Source organism: Corylus avellana, chromosome 9 (genome assembly GCF_965113065.1).
Source record: "Corylus avellana chromosome 9, dhCorAvel1.hap1.2, whole genome shotgun sequence".
In the NCBI taxonomy this organism is placed as follows: Eukaryota; Viridiplantae; Streptophyta; class Magnoliopsida; order Fagales; family Betulaceae; genus Corylus; species Corylus avellana.
This window is the reverse complement of record NC_142498.1, coordinates 14,487,629-14,497,310: the sequence shown is the minus strand read 5'-3', so window position 1 is coordinate 14,497,310 and position 9,682 is coordinate 14,487,629.

Below are 9,682 nucleotides of genomic sequence, written 5' to 3'. Positions count from 1 at the left end.
GGACTCGGTCATCCAAATTGATTTAACTAACTAGTCCATACCACATGCACATGTTGATCAGGCACACACATATATGAGGAATTCATGAAACTAGGTATTAATCAAGTTAGATATCATAACAAGATCATCACAAAGGCGCCAATATTGAATATTAACAAAAAATACCTAGGGCTTCAATCTAGCCCTACTAATTAAATTAATTACACATAAAGTTGATGTTAAACATCTTCATAAAATAAAATAAAAGAAAGGAAAAGAATAAACCCGAAATTTGAACTTGAAGAGCTCATATTCTTCTCCTTACAAAGCATACCTACTCTAGAGGCTTAAGGGTCTATTTATAGGCTTTAAAAGTCCTTGACAAACTAGTAGACTGAGGAATTTCGTAGGGTTTCAAAACCTATTACAATTGGGAGTTGGAAAACCCTAATATGGAAATATTAGCATTCTAGCCGCAGCTTTGATGTGTCTCCTGCGCACGGATGCGATCGATCGCAACCCGTGTGTGCTTGATCACAGGTCTGCTTGATTGTGAAGCGCCAAAATTTCCTTTTGTGGCATAATGTGATTCCCGGCTGTAATCTCCATGGATTGCGCACATTCCTTATGCAATTTTGAATTCCCCTCGCCGGCTGGCTGAATTCCGAAATTGCCGATCTTGACCTTTTCACCGACCATCGCCTCTGCATATGATCACCGGTCTTGGAGTCCCGCCTATGTTGTCTCTTTGTTCACCCCACTCTTCTGTCCTATTTGCTTCTTCCCTTCCGATGCATCCTCATTTTCCACCCCTTCTCTATTCTTTTCATAGTGAAACTCCAGCCTTTACAATTACAACCAGCATGCTTTCCACCCCTTCCCCTCATACCCCTTCGGAATTATCACAAAACTCCTTCGTCCCTTGCCACCATATTCAAACAACTCCAAATAATTTCCATGAGAATTCTTTCTTCTCTGCATCACATACGAGAAGCAGCCAAAACGAAACATCCTCCAATTTTCTTGGACTATCTCGCTGTTAGTCAAGTAATCCCAGGCGCTAACCAACCAGAAAATGGTTGGCCATGCCATGATCACTTCTCGAGTTTTACCCTGACTCTTCTCCGCCAGTTGGACACCTCCGTGAACATTGGAGCGAATCTCAAATGCTTTGGTTTCCACATAGAAATACCCCAGATAACCCATCTCTCTGATCAAAACTCGATGAACACCAAACCTACACTACCTAAGCACTGAAAAACTAACACACGCTCCGTCAATACTCCTCAAGCGCCGATGGAACGAGAGAGAATTTCATGAATTATCTTACCATCACAAGCGTAGATATCTCTTATGCAGTTTGTGTGGTGAGTTAATTCATGGAAGCATCTAGAACTTCATGTTGGGATGCTTTTTGGTGGATAAAATGCAATTGAAATTCAAGCAGACACATTGGATTTCGAGTTCCTACATTCCTCTATATTGGGATAATCAGGCTACTGTGCACATTGCTACTAGTTCGGTGTTCCATGAGAGAACAACACATTGAAGTTGATTGTCATTTCATTTGGGATAAAATATTGAGTCGAGATATTTCTGCACCTTTTGTGAGATATGGGGATCAACTTGCTAATGTGTTCACAAAGTCTTTTTCCTGTAGCTGATTAGAATTTACTTGTTTCAGCCTAGGCTTATATGATATATATGCTCCAGGTTGAGGGTGAGTGTTAAAGTGAATATATAAATTGTTAGAAGAGTTAGGGTTTGAGTCATTAGGGCTTGAGTCATTGTTGTGCCAAATACTACCTAAATTAATAGATAATATTTAGTACGTTTTAACTCGCAAGTGCACAAGATCAAAACAATAGTATAGTGCAGTAAGTACGAAGTCGATCCCACGAGGATTGTGATTTTATTTAGAATTGGAAAGAAATATTATTTTGTCACTAAATTAATATTGCGAAAAAGATATAAAGATAAATGAAAAGCTAAAGGTAGGGCTTTGATATCCACCACTAATCATACTTAGATAATATAACAATATATCAATGCTTTGATCATGTTATGCATATCTAATGTTTGTCAACCTAAGGGCATGGCATATACTCCTTAAGCTATAGATTTCCCTAAACTCTTTTCTTTTCTAAGGGATTTAGCATGATGTATACTAAGTTGTTCCTTAGAAAAGCATATGTTCTATGGAAATCGACAAACACATGAGGCCTAGGGCATGGCATATACTCCCGGCTCCCTATGTTGATTAACCCAAGAATCGCGGTGTGGATTCTTTTGTTACTAATGTTAAACCCAAGACTTGGCCATCCAAATTGAATTAACTAACTAGTCCATACCACATACATATGTTGATCAGGCACACACATATGAGGAATTCATGCAAGCAGGTATTAATCAAGTTAAATAGCACAACAAGATCATTACAAAGGCACCAATATTGAAATATTAAATAAGCATAATTAGGGCTTCAATCTATCCCTCCTAAAGAGTTAGTTACACATAATGAAAATAAAACTATAAAGAAAAGGAAAATAAAGAATCGAAAACCGCTCCTAGAAGTAGCCTCCAAATTTCTCTCCCCAAGTTGTGCCTCTTCCAAGGATGATTTTAATTGTGAGGCTTAGAGGTCTATTTATAGAGCTTAGGAGAGTCCTAGAAGCCCTAGTAATCCTAGGAATTTTGGAGATTTAAGTCCAAGTCCAATTAGGATAAAGAAAACCCAAGTCCAAATCGGAATAGGATTCGCCCAGAATTGCGGTCCTATCTTACGGGGCGATTTTGGCCTTGCGGTGCTCCGAATTGGGAAAATATTATTTCACAATGATTTGTAGAATTTTGAGTTATATTTCCAATTCCGCTTGAATCACCTCAATCGAATATTTGAGCTAAAAGTTATGGTCAAAATACCGAGCGGTATGCAGAATCCAATTTTTGCCTCCAATCCGATTTTAACTATTATTTGAGAAATTCCAATTTGCTCCTTTCCTTTATTGGATTAAACTTAACCATGATTGGTTAAGCTTAACCATATCTTCTAGGTCTTCCCAATTTGCCTTTTAAACTTAGAATTTTTCCAGAAACGCTTTCTTTTCTTCCAAAAACCTATAAAACAAAGAAAATACAAAAAGGAAGTAAAATGACATAAATTAACCAAACTAAAGGATTAATACATGTAAGTTAAGGGCTAAAAATATGAATATTTTGGCATTTATCAGTCATTAGGGTTTTGGGGGTAGTTTAGTCTTATATAATAGGATGCTTGTATTAGGTTAACATAAGTTGTATAAGTTGAATAATATAATAGCCTCCATCTTGTGTCTAAACCGTTCATACAAACTTTATCGTAAATATTTGTGGAATAATGTCTAATTTCCTAACAGTATGAGGAGTGGTATGTAAACCTTCTAGAAGAAGGCTAGGTGTCCTAGTGAGGCGTCATTCTATAGATGTCATAGTACAACATATTCTTGTATTTTTCCCTTCTATTAAATGAATGAATGAGGTGGTAGGAGCAATGCAGAATCTGTAGCTCCATTCCTCCATTTCATAGTTTTCTTTCCAATTTCAATTTCTTCAGTCTCGTTTCATTACAATTATAAAATAAATTGGGGTTATGCTATTTGCTTATTGAGTTAGCATGCTTTAAAAATACCTCTTACCTTTTCAAGATTTGAAGGCATTTTTTTTAAATATTTCCCGTGGAAAGTTGGGGGGTTTTTTCTTTTTTTTTTGCCTTTTTCTAAGTAAAGAATAAAGGCATTTTATCTTTTACTACATATTTCATTCATTGTTAAACATTTATATCTATTCTTGAACGTGATAAAGTTTCTAGGAGGAAAATTATTGAAAATGGCTTGTGTGTGTTTGTGTGTGTGAGAGAGAGAGAGAGAGTTTCTTCTTTTGTAGAAACCATATTTAGATAAATAATACTTGTAGTGTACCACATTAATCCATTTACATCATTTTCTATGCTTGTCTGTGCAGTTATTTTCCTAGTTTCCTAGCATGTTGTACAAGTCCATAAATCAAAATTCAGCTTCATCCTTTTAGGTGCAAACAGGTATTACTGTTAGTCTAACTTGATCACCACTTAGTTGTGGTATGCATATTTATTTTTTGCAACTTTAAAAATCCCTGGAGGCTTACACTGCTTAAGCTATTTGATTTTAAACAGATTAGTATGCACAAATAAGCTCTCAATTCAATGTGGGCTTAAATGCCTAGGAAAGTTAATTATGAGGTAATAGGATTGTAAGTATGCAAATTGAGTGGAGAGTCATCTGGTCATTTTTTGCTACATTGTTTTGTTTTGAGGATTTTGGTTAATATTTCTTGCATTATTTGGTGACCGTTAGACCATTTCATTGAAGTGTTCTCTATTTGGAAAGGAATGTTTGGGTGACACACAAGTAGTTTTATGTGGAATGCTGGGCATTTGTCTCATGTGGGAATAATTGGATATTTACTGTTGGTACTTTCTAGGATTGACTAAAGTTTTTTTCGTTCTTTTTTCTGCCATCTTTTAAGGTTAGATGGCTGCTTTTGGCAACCTCCCCCCTCGATTTATTGATCTATTGAATGTTAGGTTGTGATTCTTTGGTGAATCTTGTGTAAATCCAGTGTACATGAGGATTCTCCTTCTAATAAAGTTTTATTATTTAGCCAAACAACTAAAAAAGAAAAGATATTAATTGATCTGCACATATGTCATTTGTTCGTTTTCTGTATGAATCCATTTTCTTTATACTAACATGTGTCCATATCTACAGATAAACATATATGCATTCTCTAGGGGCCAAGATTCGATAGAGAAACACCGCTAACTTGAGCAAATCTTGAGGTACTTCATTTATTTTTCATCTCTTGTGCTAACATATATGAAGGAGATTCTCTGACATAAAAAATATAAAAAAAATTTGGGAAGTGTTATCATTTATTTTACCTAAATTAATCAATTCTTTTTCTTCATTAAATTTTTGAATAGTTTTATCCTCAAAAATCGGTGATATAACTCTCGCAAGTTACCAAGGCTAAGAAATACATGATGAATCTGTAAATCTTTTAGTGCACTTGCTTGATAGTTTACGTGCCAATGCTGAATTTATTTCTGATGTTGGGATTCTTTGTGAGTGTGTATACCTTTTAATATCCAAGAGGAATATTTATTTCTTTTGGCCATTATTCAAGTTGATATATGATAAGTGCCAAAATATTCATATTTTAGCCCTTAACTTATATTTGTTAATTCCTTAGTTTTGTTAGTTTGTGCTATTTTAGTTATTTTATGTGTTTTTCATGCTTTTGTAGGCTTTGGGAAGAGAAGGAAGTAAATCTGGAAGATTTGGGACCAAAGAGAGAAATTGAGAAAATATGGAGTTCCTGGTAGTGCGATCGATCGCAGGGACTAAAACCCTACAAATTTTTTAGGTTTACTAGTGTAACAAGGACTTCTAAAGCCCTATAAATAGACCTCTAAACCTTGAGAATAAGGATCCTGAAATAGACACAACTTTGGGGGAGGAATTTGGAGGCTACTTCTATGAGCAGTTTTCGGTTCTTTCTTTCCCTTTTCTTTTTAGTTTTACTTTCATTATATGTAACTAACTCTTTAGGAGGGCTAGATTGAAGTCCTAATTATGTTTATTTAATATTTCAATATTGGCACCTTTGTGATAATCATATTGCGTTGCTTAACTTGATTAATTCATGTTTTCTTGAATTCCTCATATGTGTTTGTCTGACCAACATATGCATGTGGTATGGACTAGTTAATTAAATTAATTTGGATGATCGAGTCCTGGGTTTAACAAGAGTAACAAAAGAAATCCACACCGGGTTCTTGGGTTAATGAACATGAGGAACCGAGAGTAGACACCCATGCCCTAGGCCTCATGTGTTTGTTGATTTCCATAGATTTATGCTTTCTTAAAGAACAACTTAGAAGACACCTATGTTAAATCCTTTAAGAAAGAAAAAAATTAGAGTAGACACCCATGCCTAATTCGTTGCTTAGAGAAATTAATAGCTTAAAGAGTAGACACTCATACCCTTAGGTTGACAAACATTAAGTATTCATAATATGATTGAATCATTGGCATATTGTTATATTATTTGAGCATGATTAGTGGTGGATATCAAAGCCTTACCTTTATCTTTTCATTTATTTTTATATCTTTTTATTTCTTTTTCACAATATCAATTTAGTGACAATTTGATATTTTTTTCAATTCTAAAATAAAATCTCGTGGGATTGATCTCGTACTTGCTGCACTATACTATCGTTTGATTTTGTGCACTTACGAGTAAAACGTACAATTATTTGCCTATTAATTTAGGTGGGTATTTTGCACAACAATATACCAATTAAATATCTAAGCTTTTTCCTCGAGGATGATGCTGAGCTTGAACACACAAATTAAGAAGGTTAGTTTACTCTCTCTAATTGATTTAATTACTATTCTGGTGAGTTTTTTTTTTTTTTTTTTGGTTGTTTTATACAAAAAGCTGCATGCTTCTAATTATTTCTGGAGGACACCAATAATTGCCTGCTCAGGTTCTTTTGAAGAATACTCATGTTGTCCTTCTACAGTAATATGTTGCGGGATGTATGCTTACGGGTGAGGTAAAGTAGTGTCTAATTAAAGTTTTGACCAAACTGGTAGAAAGACATTGTAGGGCTCGGGCTGCTGTGACTAATGAACTAAGCTTCCCCAATTGCTTGTTAAATTGACTCTTAGTTGTTGTTAGTGTTTGATATAGATGTTCTAATTACAATAAATTCTCCGTTCTCTGGACAACCTACGGAAAATGAATGTTATGGTGATGAACTGGTGTTACATGTGTAAACACTGTGGAGAGTTCATTGACCATCTACTCTTACATTGTAAGGTTGCAATTGAGGTATGGAATGTATTCTTACAACTCTTTGGAGTGAGTTGGGTTATACCGCGAAAGGTAAGTGATATATTGGAAAGTTGGAGGGGTCAATTGGGTAAGAGGCATGCTTTGCGTATATGGAGGCTTGTCCCATTATGTGTGATGTGGTGTTTATGGCGAGAACAGAATGTATGCAGCTTTGAGGATAAGGAGAGTGGCATGACTGAGTTGAGGAAGTTGGCGCTACATACTTTGTTCTCTTGGAGTGAGACTTGGTCGAACTCGCATGAGTTCACATTTTTTGATTTTTTAGAGCTTTGTAAATCTTTTTCTAATCAATAGGGGTTTCCCTATATACTTCTTGTATACATGTATGAGTTGCGCTCCTCTACGCTTTTGATAATATACTTATTACTTATAAAAAAATAAAAAAAATAAAAAAAATTATCCGTTCTCTGTTTTTCTCTTCCTCCGCAGCTTAAGCATGTGGCGCGTGTAGGCGCTGCACGCTAGGGGCCGACTTGTTTGTCATGGAAAGTCACTTCTCTATTGAAGCAAAAACCTTGTGTGGCGCGTGTAGGGGCCGCGCGCTAGGGGCCGGCTTGTTTGTCATGGAAAGTCACTTCTCTATTGAAGCTAAACCTTTTGCCTTTCGGTGAAGGAAGGGTGTCCCGAGTTTCGCCAAGAGGAAAAGAGGAAAAGGTTTGTAGGGATCATCTTTGTGAGTCATCCTTGTGCTTCCTGGTTGGTGGATACGACGGAGGAGGTGAGTCATTTATCTGTGAAGGATGTCATCACCAAAGCTTACCATGAGGATGGTGAGAAGGCTTTGATGGTTCATGGGGGTGGTAACAAGGCAGGAAGATTCCTGGAGGTGGTTGTTTATGCTGAGGGTGGCCAGTGGCGGAGCCAGACGTTTCAGAATGTAGGGGCCATAAAAAAAAAATTTCGCGTCCTAAAATTTTTTTTCACACTAAAAATTTGGTAATTCACACAATATATGCATCACAAAAAAAATATCTATAAAAGTTCATAAATATGTGCTCAAATTAATATATTAGAAATATAACATGTCGGCACTACATAAAAAAGATAGAAATACAAAAAAGTGTCTAAAACTGCACTTTACGGTCTTTTAGAAGTACAAAATCATCAAGTATCGAATCTAAGTCGAAACTCTCAGCAATTTCCCTTTCAATATAAAGAACTAAACTATCTGCAAGAAAATCATCCTCCATTTTGTTGCGTAGTCATGTTTTAACAATTTTCATTGTTGAAAATGCTCGTTCAGTAATTGCTGTAGACACTGAAATAGTCAAAATAAGACGAATCAATCTATCAATAAGATAGTATGTCTTTGATTTTTCTATCTTTGCCAATCCTTGGCATAATTTTGTAATAGAAGACAAATTTTGTAATGTCGGATCAGTAAGGACATCAAATTCAAAATACCTCAACTGATATCCCAAATTAATTTTCTCCTACTCAGAAAAATCAAGAGGATAATACTTCTCCGCAAGGATACATATATCATCAATTTTGAAGGATTTATAAGCATCTTTTGGATTCAAAGTAGAGCTAAGTGTCAAAAGTTTCATCGCCTTTTCACCAAACCTACTATGAAGCTCTTGCAATTGAAAGTCGATAACAGTATTGAATATGTCAAAATGATAATGATGCTTCAATGTAATGTGATTCTTTTGATTACGACCTCAACCTTCAATATAATGAGCACTCAAATCTGGAATGGCAATTTCAGATTTCTTGCAGAAAGAGACAATGTTCTCAAGCAAATTATCCCAACGATCATCTCTCAACTTTTGGGTAAGTTTTTTCGTAATAGAAAGTGAATGAATAGCATTCAAAATGTCTAAAGATTTTTGCTGCAAAACTTGACAAAGAACATCAGTAATGCCCATGAGTTCCTTCATTAAATGTAGAATAAATATAAACTTGAAGGATGTAAGCATTTCATAAGCAGCCTTAGCATCTCCTCATTGATAGTAAGTACCTCCTTCTCTTTGAACATCCTCAAACACTGTACAAGTAGCATCAAACATCCTTATTATGCTACAAATAGAATTAAAATGAGAACCCCAACGAGAATCACCAGCTTGTTTCAAAGTGCAATTTGGTTAGCCCATTTTCCAGTTTCAAGCTCACCAATAGCTTGCATATGTGCAATTTGTGTTGCATGAATAGCTTGTAGTAGATCGTGACGTTTACATGAAGCACTGGCCACATTGATAATAAAATTCAAATTTGTGAAGAACACATGAACAGAATCCACCACGCTAGATGCAACAACTAATGCTAATTGTAATCGATGAGCAAAACAATGAATATAGTATGCACAAGGACAATCATTAAGAAATAATGCTTGCAATCCTTTCCATTCACCATGCATGTTACTAGCACCATCATATCCTTATCCACGGATATTTTGAATATCAAGGCAATAATGAGAGAGAACATCAGATATTCCATTCTTTAGAGTCAATGTCGATGTGTCTATAACATGAACTATATCAAAGAAACCTTCTTGTATAAAACCATATTTGTTAACAAATCTCAAAACAATAGCCATTTGCTCTCTCTTAGACTCATCTCGTGCTTCATCAACAATAATGCAAAATTTAGAGTCTCCAATATCTTCACGAATTTTATTTCGCACTTTACTTGCAATGACATGCAAAATCTCCTTTTGAATTGTATGTGAAGTATACTGTGGAGCATTTTCCAAAACAACACTTGCAACTTTCTCATTATATGATGCCAAAATTTGAATCATCTCAAGAAAATTACCTCGATT